Here is a 21,075-nt window from a genome sequence, read left to right as displayed (position 1 = left end):
GGTGCAGCCGGACTGCTGCCACCTGCTCAGTTGCATGGTTAATGGGTGTTATTACTACACCTGTCTTCCTATGGGTTGCTCTATTTAATGTCATTTTTTTGAGCTATTAAGTTCTTTTTGGAATGGGTTATTCGTTATGAGACAGGTTCTCGTTCCATTATTCATTCCCTTGACGATTTCCTTTTTGTTTCCCTGGGCAAGTCCTCTCAGTGCCAGTTTCTGTCAGACTCTTTTCATTTTTATTTATGAACCGTTTTGGTTTCCCTCTTTCAGCAGATAAGACCTTTGGCCCGGCCACCTCCATTACCTTCCTGGGTATTGAGATTGACTCCTTGTCAACGATTTTTTGGCTTCCCCAGGACAAGCTGTCGAAACTCCTTGCCCTTATTGAAGGTTTTTGTTCGGTTAAATCCGTCACCCTTAGGCAGCTCCAGTCCTTTTGGGGCTACTGGTTTTTGCATGCAGGGTTATGCCCTTGGGCAGGGTTTTCTCAAGACGTTTATCTCTGGCCACACGGGGAGTCTCTAAAGCTGAGCACCACATTCGCCTAACCCTGCGCTTGAAGCGTGACCTCCACGTTTGGCGTGTTTTCCTTCAGTCCTATAATGGACACACCTGTTGGCAGTTTTTCGACACTTCCAGCCCGATCTATCCCTATTTATTGACGCAACGGGTTCCACCGGTTTTGGGACTATTTTGTGTTGCGAATGGTGTTCCGCTGCCTGGCCACCTCAGTGGCGGTCGGCGGGCCTCTGCTCCAATATTACTTTGTTAGAGTTATTTCCCATCATTGTTGCCATTGAATTGTGGGGTTACAAGCTGCGAAACAGGTGAGTTTGCTTTTGGACGGACAATATCGCGGTCGTTTATTGTATTAAAGAATTGACCTCTTCCTCTTCCCCTGTTCTGTCATTGTTACGTCACCTTGTCCTTCGTTGTTTGCAATTTAACATCTGGTTCCGGTCTTCCCATGTCCCGGGCATTAGCAATGCCACCGCTGATGCTCTCTCCCGTTTTCATTGGCAGGAATTCGGAGAGCTTGTGACGGACGCTGCGCCAGAGGGCCTTCCATGCCCTCCTCATCTGTGAGACCTACCGATGAATGGCTGATGCCCCATGTCCAAGCTTCGGTGGCACCTGTAACCTGGTCTGGTTATGGTAAGGCATGGGCGGAATGGCAAGGGTTGGTGGGCAACCTGCCAGTTCACACCTCCGATCATACTCGCCTCCAAGTCCTGGTTGATTATTTGCTCAAGTTGCGTGATTCGGGCATCTCGGCCGTCGTTGCACAGCGGCATTTGTCAGGACTCAGTTTTCACTTCCGGCTGAACGGATGGGCGAATGTCACCAGGTTTTTTATAGTTCGCCAAGCTCTTAGGGGTTGGCGGAAGGAATACGTTCGGCGGGAGCATAGACGCCCCGTTTCATATCAGCTCCTTACTCAGTTGATCCAAGTATTGCACCAGGTCCGTTCCTCCCCTGCCGAGGTTTTACTTTTACGAGCCACTTTTTGCCTTGCATTTTTGTCACTTTTCGAATTGGCAAACTCCTTTCTCAGTCCAGGTCTCCCCCGGCGGCCTCATGTGCGTCTCTGACGCTGCCGTACGCATTTGTGTCCGGCTTTCGAAAACTGCAGTTTTTTCGCCCAGGTCCTGGGTTCCCTGTAACCGCATTGAGGGCCCGGTTTGTCCTTACCAGGCCGCGGTGGATTTCTCCGGTTCTCGAAGCGGGGGCGATTCCTTTTTATGCCACGCCTCTGGGTCCCCCCTCACCTTTTTCAGTTTTGCAAAATTTTCCGTCACTGCCTCGTCAGCTTAGGCCTCACTCCATTGGAGTATGGCTCCCATTCTTTTCGAATAGGGGCGGCTACAGAGGCTGCCAGGGCTGGGTTGCCGGATTCAGAAGTGCAGCTTATTGGTAGGTGGAAGTCGGCATGCTTTGCTTCTTATGTTCGCCCTGAGCTGTTATTGTGATTTTCCTTTGCATATCCCCCGGGCCCACGGTTTGTTTTCTGGGGCATTCCTATATGCTATGGGCAGGGCAAAGAGCGAAGTTCAGGCAGGGTGGCCGAAGCCTTGGTTTCCATCATGTGGAGGCCATGTGGCATGGCATTTGCAGTCTTCACTGGTCGCAAAGGCCTGCCGGAGACCGTCAGCCTCAGTAAGGCGGTACAACCCCCCGTTATTCTAGTGATTCATGCCGGGAGGAATGACCTATGCATGCTCAAGGTTGCAGAGCTCATTACTCTCATCAGGGCAGATTTGGAGCGGATCCCTTCCTTTTTCCAGGAGGTCATTATCATTTGGTCGGAAATTGTTTCCAGGGTCACGTGGCAGTGCGCTAGGGACGCGGGTGCGGTTGAGAGAGCCAGGCGTACCATTAATGCCCGGATATCTTGCTTTGTCCATTCCTGTGCGGGGTGGTAGTACGTCATCGCCAGCTCGAGGTAGACAACCAGCGCCTGATGAGGCCTGTTTCTCTCTGGCCTTCAGGACGGGGTGAAAGAGGCCTTGTTTCTGTTGGGTGGGGGTCGGAACACCGTGTAGAGGTACATGGGCTCCTCCATGGAGGTCGATTGTCTAAATTATAAGAGCAGAAGGGGAAGGCGGACTTGCCCACTGTGGGTTACAGTGGTTGGCATAGCTCTTCTTACCCTCCTGGACGTGGTCTTGCAGTTTTGGTAAATGTTTTGGTGGTTTTGTGAGAATAAGAAAATAAAGCTGTGAGCAGACAACAGAATACAGCACACCTTTGTAGTAACGTAGCAAGCTAAGGAACCTATTGTTCAGGCACTCTCCCACAGGAGAAGGTGCCTTCAGTACCCCAGGGTTCCCTGGAATTGACTTTTGAAGATTAGAGTATACGCACGCTTGCCTTCAAGGAGCCGAAAGAAGCAAAGGCGCCCCCTATGGGAGAGGCCTTTCTAGCAAGCAGACTGTAGCCTGCGTGGAAGCACAGAGCAGACCCAGTGGTTGGACCTGCTGGAAATAAGGCAGCGGGAGGCGGGTCTGGGTCATTGGGGGACAAAAGAAGATTGCCACAAAAATTCCAGGCATGTGAATACCTAGAATAGACCCGGTAAAGAGTCTACCATAAGATTTATTGTGCCAACATGATACAGTTTGCTACTTTCATGTTCGTTTAGATAGGCTGGTAAACATGCCAATGTTTCCCTCCCCTTTAAATGCCACCTATAATGTATAAATCTGTAGATTACTTTGGTCCCCTAGTCTGATGAGCACACAATGCGCATCATAAGATGGCAAAAGCCTCCACGATTTCAATCCATTTAATGCGTTTTTCTGGTCACTTAAATGCAAGTTACATAAATGGTATTTTCCTTGAGATAGCATAGCCGCGTATTGAGGGGAAAGATAAACTATTGCTCTTTCTCAGATTTGCTCAATCCTCAGTGTAAAGCACTTATTCCATTTCAAGCACTGATAAGGAGTCGTACAAATAATCTGTAATAGATATAGACCAGGCTGCGCCTGTCTGACAAGCTCTGGATTTATAGCTGTAGTTTCAGTGGTGACAATGTGCTGAGGTCCATGGTCTCACCCTGGAGAGATCCTAGGGGAGAGGGGGGTGAGATAATTTAAACTTAGGATTCAAAATGAGAAAAATCTTGAAAAAAACTTAGAAAACCAAACAAAATGTAAAAAAAAAAAGAGGACTCATATGGTGGAGGTCAAGGTGGTTGTAGACCAGGATCAATGTCTATATAACTTATTACTTGACTTTAACAATTATTTATGAAAGACAGGCCAACTGTGTACTACTACCAATATCTATAGGAGTAGTTGTGCCTTCAGAACTCACAATATCTATAAACAAGAATTCCATAGAAACTGTCTCATAGTGTAGATCCACCATATACAAAACCAAGAAAGGTATTTACTATAAGACATAAATCTATGTAGTACAACCTATTCTCCGTGGAGGGTTGATCCAGAAGATCTTTAAGTTAGTTGCCAAGTGACCTCACGTTAGGGGTAGACTTCATCTTTGACTTGGCCTAAATTCTTAGATTGATGACCCATCTAAACTATTCTTAGACATGTCACACATTAGTTCTTTTAAGACACGGTACAAATTTATTTTAAATTAATTCAACAAATTATCCATCATCAATATCAAGAGAGCACCATAGTTGCTTTTACAATAAAAAATCTTGCAGATGCAAAAATCTTCTTACCCCTTGTCATGATTTCAGGCCTGGATAAAACTTACTTGAGGCTCACAGGCTGAGGTCCTCCCTTCCAAACCTAGTCTGTAAGCTCCGATGGAGGGGTTGACAACAACCTATAAAAATGGAAGAGCACAGATCAAAGGAAGGCCAATGATCCCTAAGACCTGTATGTCCTTCTAGCCCAGATGATTGAGGAGTAGGTATTGAATACTTCTTCTTTTGGAAAGGTCTCATCAGAATAATTATAGTATGAGCTAAAACATTTATTGTGTGGCACTTTGGATGTAAAAAGCAAGATCTTGGGCTTTCAATTACAATTAGGTCAAACCTAAGTCATCTTTTCCCCAAATTAAATACCCTCAATTCTGCTAATCCCCCTTGGTACTACAATCACCCGATCCCCAACTACTGTATGTGTAGTCTGGCAGAAAAACAACCTAATGACTAACCATTTCTCCACTTTTAGTAGAGGTAGGGTGGAAGGAGAATAGGAGGTGAGCAACAGAATAAGGAATGGTGTAGATTGAGAGAACTCCATGTTTTGCAAGCCTGTAGGGAGAAAGACTGACATGGACCTCTAAGTCCTCTAAGTAAGGAAACAAAGCAGATAACAGGCTTAGATGGCCATCATATATGCCTGAGGGTCCTATATTCATGTGGGTACCCTCAGGTCAATGTTTCTGCATCAAGTTATGGACTGAGGGCATATTTTACTTTTTGATGTGTGTGGGAAATATAGTAATAAACATTTTCTATTGGTTAGATGCATTTTTACTCCTTTGCCCTGGAGCCTCTTAATGGGGGTAGTTTAATAGAATTTAGATATAACAGTTGCTTTATAGTTTGATGACCAGTAGGATAACAGGAATGTTACTACATTTTTGGATCTTTTCTGCTTTCTTCTACATGTTTTCTACATATTTTATAAATGATATTTTCAGCAGTAACTGGAAGTGTCTAGAGTCATGGATTCAGGGTCTATAGGGTTTTAGCTCCTCCACATCAGGGTTGTCTAGACAGCAAAATATACAGTACATGACAAGTTGGGCTGGGCTCTTTGGCCTCCCTGACTCTTCAGGGACTCATTAGTATAGCGGGCATGGAAATAACGAAGGATCCAGTGGTAGGTACAGAGGACTGAAAACTAAAAGAAAAATAAGGCAACATCACTGTTTCATAAAGGGGTTGCCTGGTTTAGAGGACCCATTTTCAAATACCATGCTGAGAAACGATGAGTTATTAGATGGAGGTTCTCCATTCAAAACACTTACCCTAGCCTTCTTGATTCAATAACACATTGTGCAATCCTTAATTTCTCCTCTAGAGGCACTGCAGGTATATAAAACACTTGCTGTTAGGCTTTCCTACAGATTACAGCTAATTTCAGCGTCTGTCTCTGTGATCAAGTTATTATTGATTAGAGGCCTTTATATTGAAGGTGTTTACAAAGTGGACACCCCATTTTAATGCCCCTATAGCTTTATATCTACTATTAATGACAAATATAAATAAGTGACGGGTTTTTGAAGCACTGTATGATATGCAGCGTCAGTAGAAGAGTGTTTAAAGATGGCTAACAGCACAAGGCATGTTTAATAAGTATTACATTTACTATTTTAGATGAGGCAAACAAGGCTTACTAGGGTAGAGGATCATCTGGGTTGCTACAGATTTGACCGTGAGCTCACTCCACTGGAATAGTCCTCCTTAGCAATGGCTAGAGATGGATGAACCACCAATGCAGTACCAAATTAGAATATGTGGTCAGTCAGGCTGAAGGTCGAGGCAGGAGTAAAAGGTCTGGACAAGTCAAGTGAAAAACAGGGAAGAGAACAGGAAAAAACACTTTTGCACTTTCATGAAACCTAGGGAACATTTTGTATAGACGCTGGAGTGATGGGTCCCTAAATACAGTAGAAGGTCTTGATGACATCATCATTAGAAGCAACCTATGAAGAAGCAAAGAAGCAAAGGGCATCCTGTGAGCCGGGGGACAGACATGTAGAACAGTGAATGTGACAACAGCCAATGCATGCTCATGATGGGACTTGGCTATTTGTGGTATAAAGACAGGAGTGACACACTGACCAGTTGCCTAAGGAGGACCAAAGGCCTCTCAGACACATAAGAAGATACCAGAATGATAAATGGCAGATCTGGGGCCTCATTAGTGATGCTGTGCTGGGGTCAGGAGCTTCAAGTTATGTCTCTGTTGTACAATGTATGTGGAATATTCTTGAAAAGATGGAAGGAAGTTTTTATAGAAGCTGGGGCCATGAAAGCACCCTAGAAATCCTCACCTATCTGCGTTCTAGCAGCTTGGCATCTCTGATCTATATTAACTATGTTGATTAGAGGCAGAGCAACAGGTCTACTGATGTGCAACGTGAATGAGCGACTTTAAAGGGTGCATGAATTTTTGAATGAAATTGAATAAAATCACTTCCTGATGATGTCTCCTATACAAGCATTATGCCATGAAATCAAGGTGCATGTGAAGAACAAAGAAGGAAGAAGCTGGCTTAGATCATTAATGTATTATTGCAAGACTTTATAAAGCTTAGATTGTGTAAAATTAGTTTTTTTTTAAACGATGTGCTAATTGAACCATGGAGAATGCAAATAATCATCTTGATGCTATACATATGAACCTTCATTTCCACCAGAGCCCAATTTTGATGGACTTCTATATGAACACAGCTACATCGTTGCCTGTCCTGTATGTTTTTACTTGTATTAGTCCTAATTAAAGGGGTTCTGCAGTTTTTTAAACTGATGATCTATCCTCTGGATAGATCATCAGCATCTGATTGGCGGGGGTCCGACACCCGGGACCCCTGCCGATCAGCTGTTTGAGAAGGCAGTGGCGCCGGCAGTAGCGCCGCAACCTTCTCGCTGTTTACCGCAGGCCCAGTGATGTCACGATTAGTATCAATGGCCTGGAGCTTAGCCCCGCCCAGACCATCGATACTAATCGTGACGTCACTGGGCCTGCGGTAAACAGCGAGAAGGCCACGGCGCTACTGTCGGTGCCGCTGCCTTCACAGCTGATCGGCGGGGGTCCCAGGTGTCGGACCCCCGCCGATCAGAGGTTGATGATCTATCCAGAGGATAGATCATCAGTTTAAAAAACTGCAGAACCCCTTTAAAGGGGAAAAAAATATTCATGGAGTCATAGAAACATTATTACTTGCAGCTTGGAACGCCATGCCCAAGTTCCTTTGGCTTCATGGTTAGGTGTTTATCAAATTATCAAATCAGTGGTGTTCTGATTGACCAGAATATTGTGTCAAATAATCCTGTTGATCGGAATTTTTGGTTGGGTGCACTACAAAATGGTCTCAGCCTTTTTGCTCTGAAAATTGATGATGGACCAAGCTCATGAGATATTGTCACATGTATCTATGACACATTATAAGATCAATTAAACTGTACCTATCAAATGAAAAACCCTTTAAGGGTCTAGCTGCTGACTATAGATTTTTTTATGGATCTGCACACCACTAATTCCGTTCTCCAAGGAGGAGACAAGCTGAACTGATCAGAAACGAGGGGCTATGCCATTGAAGCAATGCTCTAAGGCTGTGGTGGCTAACCTCCAGCACTCCAGCTGTGATAAAAGTACGACTCCCAAGATGAACACTTGCTTGGATGTTCTCAGAACTCCATAGAAATGAAAGGAGCATGCTCGGATTTGTAGTTTCACCACAGCTGGAGTAACAGAGGTTAGCCCTCACTGCTCTAAGGGAATAGGGTGCTCGAAGCAAAAGTATGCATGCTAGTAGTAGCATTATACAACATCTGTTCCCGTTCATTGCTCACTAACTGGTGATACCTCCTGACGATATAATTTTATTTAGTCAGTTCTGTTCTTGATTCAAGTTTCTCTTGATGTACTACCACACCAATTAGGTCCTTCAAACCCAGAACAGACCCATATATTATCAGATTTCAGATCGGAACAGTAATATAACAGTAATATAAGTGTATGGTCTGAGGCCTGATAATTTAGAGGTCGGGTCTGAGGTTTGATCTTTTAGGGGGCTCCGTAATTGTAAGACCTCAGACCAGACAACACAAGTTAAAGCAATCCACTGTGATATGCTTAGTGAAGAGCCTGAGGGGAACGAGCGGGACACAACAGCACCAAAAAGACAATTTCTGTGTCATCCTCCGCCTCTTCAAGTCCTGTGCTAGGCTTAGGCTACTTTCACGCTAGCGTTTTGGCTTTCCGTTTGTGAGATCCGTTCAGGGCTCTCACAAGCGATCCAAAACGGATCAGTTTTGCCCTAATGCATTCTGAATGGAAAAGGATCCGCTCAGAATGCATCAGTTTGCCTCCGTTCCGTCACCATTCCGCTCTGGAGACTAACACCAAAACTCTGCCTGCAGCGTTTTGCTCTCCGCCTGACGAAGCGGAGCCAAACGGATCGGTCCTGGCACACAATGTAAGTCAATGGGGACGGATACGTTTTCTCTGGCACAAAAGAAAACGGATCCGTCCCCCATTGACTTTCAATGGTGTTCAAGACGGATCAGTCATGGCTATAGAAGACATAATACAACTGGATCCATTCATGACTGATGCATGCGGTTGTATTATTGTAATGGAAGCATTTTTGAGATCCATGACGGATCCGCAAAACATGGTAGTGCGAAAGTAGTCTTAGTACCATGAATCAGTTCATCTGGTATATTTTTAAAGAGGTTATCCCAATAATTTAAAACAGTTTTTTGTATCTGGAGGACCTTCTTCCCTTTCCGTGGGTGGGCAGCAGCTCGTCAAACACCTGCATCTTCCAGGATGCACTGCAATTAGCTCTTGTTAACCCTTTCCTCCCCTGCATAGAAGATAGCCCCTCACATATAGCCCTAGAGATACATATGGCATTCAATGCTCCACAATGTCCTTCTTCACCGTCTAGAGAGAGGTAGAGCTAAATGTTTCTATGAATTTAGAAGTAGGGATGAATGAATTGTGTCTGGGTCACTTCACTATGAGATCACAAAGCCAGCACTGAAAGGAGGAAGGGAGCAGGAAAGCTTCTGAGCATCTGTGTCCACCACTGAATGCAGGAGAAGGTGGACCATAAGGATAAACTGCAGGGCCCCGCTGTCGGAGAGAAAAATGTAATGTACGTAAAAAAATGAACAGTGTCTGTAGCAATAATATTTTCATTTGCAACGTTCTATTCATTGCACAGTAATAGTTTTCGTAGTGCACATTTTTCTTCTTATTTCTACACCTCTTGCGAACATAGAATTAGAATCTGCAGCAAATAATTGGGCTGCCATTATGCAAGTATGACAGCAATTGAAAATGTTGGTTCAGTGAAACCTTTCATTTGTACATTTTCTATATAAAGTCCATATCTTCATGAGAAGAGGCAGAGTAGACGTAACTTTACTAGGGCAGCGCTGGCCATAGGGCTGACACTAAGTATAGGTGTGGAAAAGTGCTGATGCAGAAAATGTGCTGGCGGCTGGGAATTTATAGAATACTGGGACATTCTCTATAGGATTGCTGCTAATGCATTATATATCGCAGCAGAAAGGGAAGACGCTTTCTATAGGATAACAAATAATAAATTATGTAAAAGAGCCGTGGATGCAGATGTGCTTTATAATAAATTTAGGCTGCACTATAGTATTACTATTATTGTAGTAGCATGGGGAATGGCTTGTTATCAACCACATGCAATAATGGCAGTAGCCACACAGCCTTCCATGGAGTCATGTATTAAAGCAACCCTAGGCTAATGTGGATGAACAGCAATGGGGCGTAACTAGAAAAGGCCTTACCAGCTTTTTGTAAAATTTATTTTAAACTTAATATGCCTAGAACACATCCTTTTATATTTGGTAAAATTTTTGACTGCTTTTCTTTTTCATTTTGGCAGTACTATGCCATTGAAAATGAAACACAACGTATTGTCCTTCTATAGTAGTCTGCTCAGGAGAGTGCTACTGCTGTAAGGGAAAGATGTTATCTGAAGGGTAATCCTCATAATAATAGTAGGTGTAAAAATGAGATGACAGTATGATAGCTCTATTATTCTCTCGATAGCTCTATTATTCTCTCGATTATTCTCTCGATAGGCAAAAAAATGACATTTTTCACTTTCAGTTGTAAAATTTTGCAAAAAAAACGACATCCATATATAAATTTTGCTCTAAATTTATTGTTATACATGTATTTGATAAAAAAAAAATGTTTGGGTAAAAAAAAAAAATGGTTTGGGTAAAAGTTATAGCGTTTTACAAACTATGGTACAAAAATGTGAATTTCCGCTTTTTGAAGCAGCTCTGACTTTCTGAGCACCTGTCATGTTTCCTGAGGTTCTACAATGGCCAGACAGTACAAACACCCCACAAATGACCCCATTTCGGAAAGTAGACACCCTAAGGTATTCACTGATGGGCATAGTGAGTTCATAGAACTTTTTATTTTTTGTCACAAGTTAGCGGAAAATGATGATTTATTTTTATTTTAATTTTTTTCTTATAAAGTCTCATATTCCACTAACTTGTGACAAAAAATAAAAAGTTCTATGAACTCACTATGCCCATCAGTGAATACCTTTGGGTGTCTTCTTTCTAAAATGGGGTCACTTGTGGGGTAGTTATACTGCCCTGGCATTCTAGGGGCCCAAATGTGTGGTAAGGAGTTTGAAATCAAATTCTGTAAAAAATGGCCGGTGAAATCCGAAAGGTGCTCTTTGGAATGTGGGCCCCTTTGCCCACCTAGGCTGCAAAAAAGTGCCACACATGTGGTATCGCCGTACTCAGGAGAAGTTGGGGAATGTGTTTTGGAGTGTCATTTTACATATACCCATGCTGGGTGAGATAAATATCTTGGTCAAATGCCAACTTTGTATAAAAAAATGGGAAAAGTTGTCTTTTGCCAAGATATTTCTCTCACCCAGCATGGGTATATGTAAAATGACACCCCAAAACACATTCCCCAACGTCTCCTGAATACGGAGATACCACATGTGTGACACTTTTTTGCAGCCTAGATGCGCAAAGGGGCCCACATTCCTTTTATGAGGGCATTTTTAGACATTTGGATCCCAGACTTCTTCTCACGCTTTAGGGCCCCTAGAATGCCAGGGCAGTATAAATACCCCACATGTGACCCCATTTTGGAAAGAAGACACCCCAAGGTATTCAATGAGGGGCATGGCGAGTTCATAGAATTTTTTTTTTTTGGGCACAAGTTAGCGGAAATTGATTTTATTTATTTTTTTCTCACAAAGTCTTCCTTTCCGCTAACTTGGGACAAAAATTTCAATCTTTCATGGACTCAATATGCTCCTCACGGAATACCTGGGGGTGTCTTCTTTCCGAAATGGGGTCACATGTGGGGTATTTATACTGCCCTGGCATTCTAGGGGCCCTAAAGCGTGAGAAGAAGTCTGGAATATAAATGTCTAAAAATTTTTACGCATTTGGATTCCGTGAGGGGTATGGTGAGTTCATGTGAGATTTAATTTTTTGACACAAGTTAGTGGAATATGAGACTTTGTAAGAAAAAAAAAAAAATTCCGCTAACCTGGGCCAAAAAAATTTCTGAATGGAGCCTTACAGAGGGGTGATCAATGACAGGGGGGTGATCAATGACAGGGGGGTGACCAGGGAGTCTATATGGGGTGATCACCCCCCTGTCATTGATCACCCCCCTATAAGGCTCCATTCAGATGTCCGTATGTGTTTTGCGGATCCGATCCATGTATCCGTGGATCCGTAAAAATCATACGGACATCTGAATGCAGCCTGACAGGGGGGGGTGATCAATGACAGGGGGGTGATCAATGACAGCGGGGTGATCAAGGAGTCTATATGGGGTGATCACCACAGTCATTGATCACGCCCCTGTAAGGCTCCATTCAGACGTCCGTATGCGTTTTGCGGATCCGATCCATCTATCAGTGGATCCGTAAAAATCATGCGGACATCTGAATGGAGCTTTACAGGGGGGTGATCAATGACAGGGGGGTAATCAATGACAGGGGGGTGATCAGGGAGTCTATATGGGGTGATCACCACAGTCATTGATCACGCCCCTGTAAGGCTCCATTCAGACGTCCGTATGCGTTTTGCGGATCCAATCCATCTATCAGTGTATCCATAAAAATCATGCGGACATCTGAATGGAGCTTTACAGTGGGGTGATCAATGACAGGGGGGTGATCAATGACAGGGGGGTGATCAGGGAGTCTATATGGGGTGATCACCACAGTCATTGATCACGCCCCTGTAAGGCTCCATTCAGACGTCCGTATGCGTTATGCGGATCCGATCCATCTATCAGTGGATCCGTAAAAATCATGCGGACATCTGAATGGAGCTTTACAGGGGGGTAATCAATGACAGGGGGGTGATCAGGGAGTCTATATGGGGTGATCACCACAGTCATTGATCACGCCACTGTAAGGCTCCATTCAGACGTCCGTATGCGTTTTGCGGATCCGATCCATCTATCAGTGGATCCGTAAAAATCATGCGGACATCTGAATGGAGCTTTACAGGGGGGTGATCAATGACAGGGGGGTAATCAATGACAGGGGGGTGATCAGGGAGTCTATATGGGGTGATCACCACAGTCATTGATCACGCCACTGTAAGGCTCCATTCAGACGTCCGTATGCGTTTTGCGGATCCGATCCATCTATCAGTGGATCCGTAAAAATCATGCGGACATCTGAATGGAGCTTTACAGGGGGGTGATCAATGACAGGGGGGTAATCAATGACAGGGGGGTGATCAGGGAGTCTATATGGGGTGATCACCACAGTCATTGATCACGCCCCTGTAAGGCTCCATTCAGACGTCTGTATGTGTTTTGCGGATCCGATCCATCTATCAGTGGATCCGTAAAATTCATACGGACCTCTGAATGGAGCTTTACAGGGGGGTGATCAATGACGGGGGGTAATCAATGACAGGGGGGTGATCAGGGAGTCTATATGGGGTGATCAGGGGTGATCAAGGGTGATCAAGGGTGAATAAGGGGTTAATAAGTGACGGGGGGGGTGTAGTGTAGTGGTGCTTGGTGCAACATATTACTGAGCTGCCTGTGTCCTCTGGTGGTCGATCCAAACAAAGGGGACCACCAGAGGACCAGGTAGCAGGTATATTAGACGCTGTTATCAAAACAGCGTCTAATATACCTGTTAGGGGTTAAAAAAATCACATCTCCAGCCTGCCAGCGAACGATCATGGCAGGCTGGAGATCCACTCGCTTACCTTCCGATCCTGTGAACGCGCGCGCCTCTGTGCGCGTGTTCACAGGAAATCTCGCGTCTCGCGAGATGACGCTTAGATGCGTGACTGTGCACAGGGCTGCCACCTCCGGAACGCGAATCTGCGTTAGGCGGTCCGGAGGTGGTTAAAGAGGTTGCTGCACTCACCAGCAGTTTAAAGAGGTTGCTGCACTCATCAACTGATATTGGTGACCAGGCTCGGACTGGCCCACAGGGGTACAGGGGAATCCCTCGGTAGACCCCTGAGCAAGGTGGGCCCCTAGTCTCCCACCCCCTGCACAAGTGGCACATAACACATTAGACTTACTGCCCTACATACATACTGTATATTCAGTTTACAGCACCTCAACCAGCCTATGTTCATATAAAAAACTTGCTAGATTATTTATTATATTTGAATGTATCCGTAAGGTGGGCCCCAAAAATAAATTTTACTGGTGGGCCCTAGGTATCCCAGTCCGACACTGTTGGTGACCTATCCTTTAAGTCACCCCTTTAAGTCAGGCTGTTTGCCGTGCTCATAATCTAAACAAAGTGAAGATAAATTCTCTCCAGAAAACCATTCACCGGATTTCAGACCACTAAATTCTTTAGATGTCAATACGGACCCCTACATTCATCAGGCCCCAGAACCCTAAATTGTCAGTTGTGGTCGTGGCAACCAAGTACGTACCTATCCTACCTAGTATACCCTATCCCTAAGCGGTCAGAGTTGTGCCGTAACCGCGTCGTGGAGGGACGCCTGAAAGAGGGCATCCCCTTTGAGAGTAACAGAAGAAAGGGGTGGGTGGGAGGGAGAACTCTGCACGTCGTACGCATGTGGGAGGGTGCCGGCCGTTGAAGTAGGTGGCCAAGCCCCTCCCACAAATACAGGCCAATGAATCGGCCTTTACACTTGTGGTCGTGGCAACCAAGTACGTACCTATCCTACCTAGTATACCCTATCCCTAAGCGGTCAGAGTTGTGCCGTAACCGCGTCGTGGAGGGACGCCTGAAAGAGGGCAAAAAGACATACTGATAGGCAGAAGTAATTTATTGCAAAGTCGTTACAAAGCCAAAGTTTGAAAGGCTGCCGACATTTCTCTTTCGGGGTGAGGTATGTAACGATTGAAACAAGACGAGTGCCAACGCCCCAGTTTCTGTATGACATGCGCAGGCACTCGGTTTTTGGAGGCCGCGGATGCGGCACCTATGCGAAATGAATGACCCGAAATAGTGGCAGGGTCACCGCCCGTGCTGGCCACGAGTGACCTTACATGGGATATGAACTGATGGGTGGTGAGTGTAACCCCCCCGAAGGGTAACAATGGACTATTTGGTCCGGCCTCGGACAAGGCAGACCGTAACTGACGAAGCACCGTCACCGGACACCATTGGTGTGCTGTGGGAAAGAAGGATACCGGAACAGGGGGGCCCATCTGGGAGGTCTTGGACGTTTTGAGCAGTAATATGAACCCGTCGGAGTTCTGGACCAGCTGACTGACCGTGAGGAACTTGCTACTGCCTGGCGAACAGGTGAACTCCCCAGGTCTCAGGAAGCCGTAAAAGGCTAGATAGATGGCGGATTTAAGTACCAAGCTGGCCAAAACCCCGAAAGGATTACCGTCCAAGGCGTCGGACAGTTTGCGGAAAAGAGGGCCGGTGACCGCTTGCCTGCGTACTTGGCTTTGCGGCCCACACTTGCTCAAACCCTTGAGAGCGGCTTTGACAGCATGTATGGTAAACACTGACGCTAGTTCGGGATGGCTAACAGAGAGGAAGTGTTGCACTCCCGCCATGTACGACCTCACTGTACCGTGGGAGAGCCTGCGCACTGAGTGGCAGTAACCAATGAACGCCAGGATGTACTCTAGAAAACTGGAGTCCCCTTGAGGACATTCCCCTCGAAACCTGCAGAACGTCTTCCACCCGGTGTTGTATGCCCTGGTTGTGTTAGGTGAGAGGGAATTGCGTATCAGAGCCTGAGCCGTCTCAAGGTGGTTGGTTACATTAGCCTTAAGGACTCGAGAGGAGGGACGGTGGTGCCTGTCGCGTCTGCCTCTGGCATGATCTGAAAGAAACGGGAGAAGTTAGCCCTCGACAAGGCGTCAGCAGCCCCGTTTTGCGCACCTGGCACATGGGCACTGAAAACATGAAAGTGGTGACGTAGGGAGAGCTGCACTAACCGTCTGAGAAAACACATGACTTGGCTAGACTTTGACAGCCCACTGTTAAGGATGTCTACCACGGCTGCGTTGTCAGTTACGAACAGAACAGACTGACGCGCCCAAAGACTGCCCCAAATGTGGGCGGCTACCACGATGGGGTACAGCTCGAACAGCGCCGAGGTTTGGAGGAACCCCGGAATTTGTCCCACCTCGGCAGGCCATTCGTCTGCAACCCAGTGGGTGCCAAAAATGGCGGCAAACCCTGAGCCCGCAGCTGCATCCGAAAAGACTGTATGCGACCGACAAGACAGCTCGGGTACGAATAAGGACACCCCGTTCCACTGGCTCAGAAAATGGTCCCACATGTGGAGATCCGCTAGGGCTTGACTGTCCAGGCACACTGGGCTGTCCTGTTCCGGGGCGGAACTTAAGAGCGCCAGTAGGCGGGATATGAACGCTCTGCCCTGCGGGATGATGCGCATGGCGAAGTTTAACATACCCAGTAGAGACTGAAGGTCAGCCTTAGTGACCACGGTTGTGACTGTAAACCTGTGGATGACTTCTCTAATCCTTGTTAACTTATCCGCAGGCAACCTAGCTAACATGTGCTGGGAGTCTAACTCAATGCCCAAAAAGGTGATGACTGTGGCCGGGCCTTCTACTTTCTTGGGGGAAACCGGGACACCTAACTGGGAAAAACACCTCAGCAACTTTCCCAGCCCTAGGGGAACTGCCCCTGGCCTCTCAATCAGCAGGAAGTCATCCAAATAGTGGATGACAAACTCACAGAGGACCTTGTGTACCAAGACCCAGTGGAGCGCCTGAGCCAACTGATCGAAAAGCCAGGGGCTGCTCTTGGAACCGAAGGTGAGCTTGGTGGAGAAATAATACAGGCCTCTCCACTTGATGCCGTGCCACTGCCAGAGGGCTGGCATGATGGGAAGCAACTTAAAGGCATCCGATATGTCGGCTTTGGACAACATGGACCCTGGGCCCGTTTTCATGATGATGGCGATAGCCTGATCGATCGAAGCATATCTAATGCCCACTTCCTTCGAAGGAATGAGGGAGTTAAGGCTGGGGACCTGGGAGCCGTGTGGGGCCGATAAGTCAATAATGAGTCTCTCCTTTTTACTGAACTTGCCTGTAACTACCCCCACGGGACTGACTCTCCAGCGTTGAAAGGGGGGCACACTAAAGGGACCGATCAAGAACCCTTTGCTTAACTCGGCCTCTATTAGTGTGTCTACCGAAGCGGGATTTCTTTCGGCTGACTGAAGGTTCCTGCATTCGTGTGTGAACTCCGGAGTCGTCATCAAGCCCGTATGGAAACCCTCGTGAAATCCTGACACCAGGAACTGTACGAACCCTGGATTGTGATGACCTTGCAAGTACTCTTGTAGACGGCTAATATTGACCATACTCATATAATTTTTCACCGACTTTAATGAGCACGCTACTCGGGGGTGGGCCCTAAAACAGTTGGTACAGATATGTAACAGACGGCATTGACCGAAATTACAAGACGCGTAATTGAAATTGTTACATATCTGTGCCCTCCCTAGCTGAACGATGGGTCGGCCCAGCTTGTCTACTGAGTTGGGGGGTCTGAAGACGTCGAGTGGACCAGCTGTAGAGCTGGAGGGGTAGGATGCCGTGCTGACGGCGGACTTGTCGCACCACTCGACAGAGTGAAAGATAGACTGGCAGGCGGAACAGGAGGGAGCCTTCAGACCTGCAAAATGCCTGCAGAAAAGCTCAGTGTCCAGGTTGGACCAGTCAGTAACGTGTTGGAACTGGGAGAGAGCCGCTGCCGCCTTAGCTGAAAATGAACAGTGGTAGTCATAGAATGCGCTCCCTCCATACCTGTGACCCAACTCTGTGACCCTAAAGAGATACAGGTCTAGTTCCTCCCTCCTGTCCGGCCTGGCAGTGCAAATCACATCCCTGAAAAGGCTGAACGCCATGACGAATTCCGGTATGGACAATTTGCGGTTGAGCCGGTGGTCGCGGCTTCTCAGTACCACTGACACTTCCCCGCAAGCTATGACCTTGTTGTCAGATAGGTCCCTGGAGGCTATCAATAGAGACGCAAGATTGACATCCCTACCCTCCAGGATGTCCTTCCTGATGTTGATCGGGACAAAGTGGGAGGAAGTCACGTTGGGGACGGACTGGACAGAGCGAATGTCTGCGGCGGCAGAAGTGGAGGCGACCGCAACCTCGAGGGAGGAAACTGGTAGGACTGCGCTGCGAGCCTCGATAGACTCCAACCTCGCCTGCATGGACGTGACGGCAGACGTCAGACTGTTTAGCATGACATGTATCTGAGTCAGCGAAGTTTGCATCGTGGCCGCAGGGGGATCATTGGTACTGGGTACCAGGGAGTCTTTCCATAGGCGATACAGTTCCGCTTTTCTGGCAGATGCCGGGAAAGGGACGCCCTGCTTTGTCAGCGCCGCCATAAGCCTGGGGATGGTCCAAGCACGTAGGGACGGTATACTGCCCCCTTCGGATGTCTCTGCTACGACCTCGTCCACTGACGCTTCAACGATGTCTGACGCGTGTGACATCGTGGCAACTGAGAAGCACTACACTCTGACTTTCACGGAAGTATCAATGAACACAGAACAACCTGTACGTAAAGTAATGCATGAGACACAAGCCTGACAAAGGCAGCACCTACCCGTCCCCCAAGGTGTACCCCCACTACCTTGGTTGACAAGGAAAATCAACTGAGATCCAAACCAACTTCTCTCTGACTAATAACTGCTTTGAACCTGGAAAACAACAACGGAACAACAAAAGAACCAGTCAATGCGCAAGGCTCAATTGTAGAACGTGGGTTGCGAGTAAAAGGTATGGTCGGCTAACGAGAGTAGGTATACTGATTGACATTGACCACTACCTGACGTTGGCGGTGAAAAACCCCTACCTGTCTAAGCGGCACAGCGGCCTGTGCCAGACTTTGGTGTGGGCGAGGAGCGGGGCCGCTGCGAGCCCCACCGTGCTTCACGGCAACCACGTGGGGAGCGCGGGGTTCCCTGGCACCGTGAACCAAGTGGGGGTGGACCTCTGGGCAACGGCCGACACCCCACGCCAACATGTCTCAGGTGCCACGTGGAGAGCCAGCGCGTGTCCCTGACAGGGTGCTCATTGCGGGGCCCTCTGCCGTCCCGGGGCTGGGCCGCCCGCCGGCTGAGCACTACTGCCGCGTGGGGAGCAGCGCAGCCCTCTGGCATGAAGTTGACACAGGGGGGGCCCCCGTTGTCGAGGGCCCCACCTAGCCAAAAACTAGAAATGCCGCGTGGGGGGCCTCACCGGTCCCTGATGGAGAGCTCAGTGCGGGGGAGCCCTCCTACCTCTGAGGGGCCAACCCACCGCCGGCTGGGCATCTCCACCACGTGGGGAAACGGTGCTGCCCCCTGGCATAGGGGGAGGCTTTATCAGACATGGCCTCCCCCCTACTAATGTGCGAACGTGCCACGTGGGGGGCCCGGCGCTCCCTGATGGGGTGCCCAGTGCAGGGGTGCCCCCCTATTCCATGAGGGGCCGACCCACCGCCGGCTGGGCCCCTCCACCACGTGGGGAGAACGGTGGTGCCCCATGGCAGACCTGGGGTAACGGGGGAGCTTGTGTGGCTCATCCCCAGCTCCGTGTTGAGATGGGCGGAGCCTCGTGGTGCCTCCCCGCCCCCCGGTAGGGCGCACATCGCAGGGGTGCCTCCCCTAGCTAGGGGGCCGGCCCACCGCAGACTGCGTGCGCCCACCACGTGAGGGAGCGGGGTAGCACTGGCTGTATGCGCGAGGTGGAAGGGCGGAAGCGGCCGGGGAGGCGGGCGGGGGGAGGTCCTGTTGTGACCGCGAGCCCCGCCCCCCCCCGCCGGAGAGTGGTGTCGTGACCGGACCTGAGCGGTGGAGGAGAGAGGAGCGTCTCCGTGGGCTCAGACCCCCACCCCCGCCGGCGGCTGAAGTGGCGGCGTTTGCAACGGGCAGGAGGGACCCCCCGTAGTGCCGAGGCCCGCCCCCCCGCTGTCTACAGTCAGCCATGCAGTGGCCCGGCGCATGGCGGCCCCTACTTACAAAAGGCCTGAACCAGCGCACGGACGTCCACTCACCTACTCTTCCGACCAGGACTGCCAGGTACGAGCGCACGCTAGAACTCTGCACGTCGTACGCATGTGGGAGGGTGCCGGCCGTTGAAGTAGGTGGCCAAGCCCCTCCCACAAATACAGGCCAATGAATCGGCCTTTACACATCACAAACTCTTTAATCAGACCCCAAACCAGACCCCTAAATTATTAGACCCCAAACCAGACCTCTAAGACTCCAGACCAGACCAGTAATTTAGGGGTATGGACTGAGGTCTGATAACTTAGGGATTTGGTCTGGTATCTTATTATTTAGGGAGAATAAATAATCAGACCGTAGACCAGACCCCTTAATTGTAAGACCTCAGACCAGATGAAAAAGAAAAAGAAAACCCTTATATACAGTTGAAACTCAAATACTTAGAATATCGTGCAAAAGTCCATTTATTTCAGTAATGCAACTTAAAATGAGAATATTGTGAAAAGGTTCAATATTCTAGGCTCAAAGTGTCACACTCTCGTCAGCTAATTAATCCATACCCCCTGAGCAAAGGGGACCTCAAAATTGAGACTTTGGGGTTTCATAAGCTGTAAGCCATAATCATCCAAATTATAACAAATACAGTAAAGGCTTGAAATATCTCGCTTTGCCTGTAATGAGTCTCATATGTTAGTTTCATCTTTTAATTTGCATTACCTCGATGAGAGAATGTAATGAGCATGCTTTATGTCCTAGGCAGTGGGCACTAGGCTGGGAGGGGGAGGAGGAGCTGAGCTGTCACTTTCATAGTAGTGGGCATGCTCTATGTCCTAGGCAGTGGCGGCTGGGAGGGGGAAGAGGAGCTGAGCTGTCACTTTCATAGTAGTGGACATGCACTTTGTCCTAGGCAGTGGGGGCTGGGAGGGGGAGGAGGAGCTGAGCTATCACTTTCATAGTAGTGGGCATGCTCTTTGTCCTAGGTAGTGGGCACTGGGCTGGGAGGGGAAGGAGGAGCTGAGCTGTCACTTTCATAGTAGTGGGCATGCTCTTTGTCCTAGGCAGTGGGGGCTGGGAGGACGAGGATGAGCTGAGCTGTCACTTCCATAGTAGTGGGCATGCTCTATGTCCTAGGCAGTGGGGGGCTGGGAGGGGGAGGAGGAGCTGAGCTGTCACTTTCATAGTAGTGGGCATGCTCTTTTTCCTAGGTAGTGAGCACTGGACTGGGAGGGGGGGAAGCTGAGCTGTAACTTTCATAGTAGTGAGCATGCACTTTGTGCTAGGCAGTAGGGGCTGGGAGTTGGAGGAGGAGCTGAGCTGTCACTTTCATAGTAGTGGGCATGCTCTATGTCCTAGGCAGTGGGGGAAGGGAGGACGAGGACGAGCTGAGCTGTCACTTTCAT

The sequence above is a fragment of the Bufo bufo genome, chromosome 8 (genome assembly GCF_905171765.1).
Source record: "Bufo bufo chromosome 8, aBufBuf1.1, whole genome shotgun sequence".
NCBI lineage: Eukaryota > Metazoa > Chordata > Amphibia > Anura > Bufonidae > Bufo > Bufo bufo.
This window is presented reverse-complemented; position numbering follows the sequence as displayed.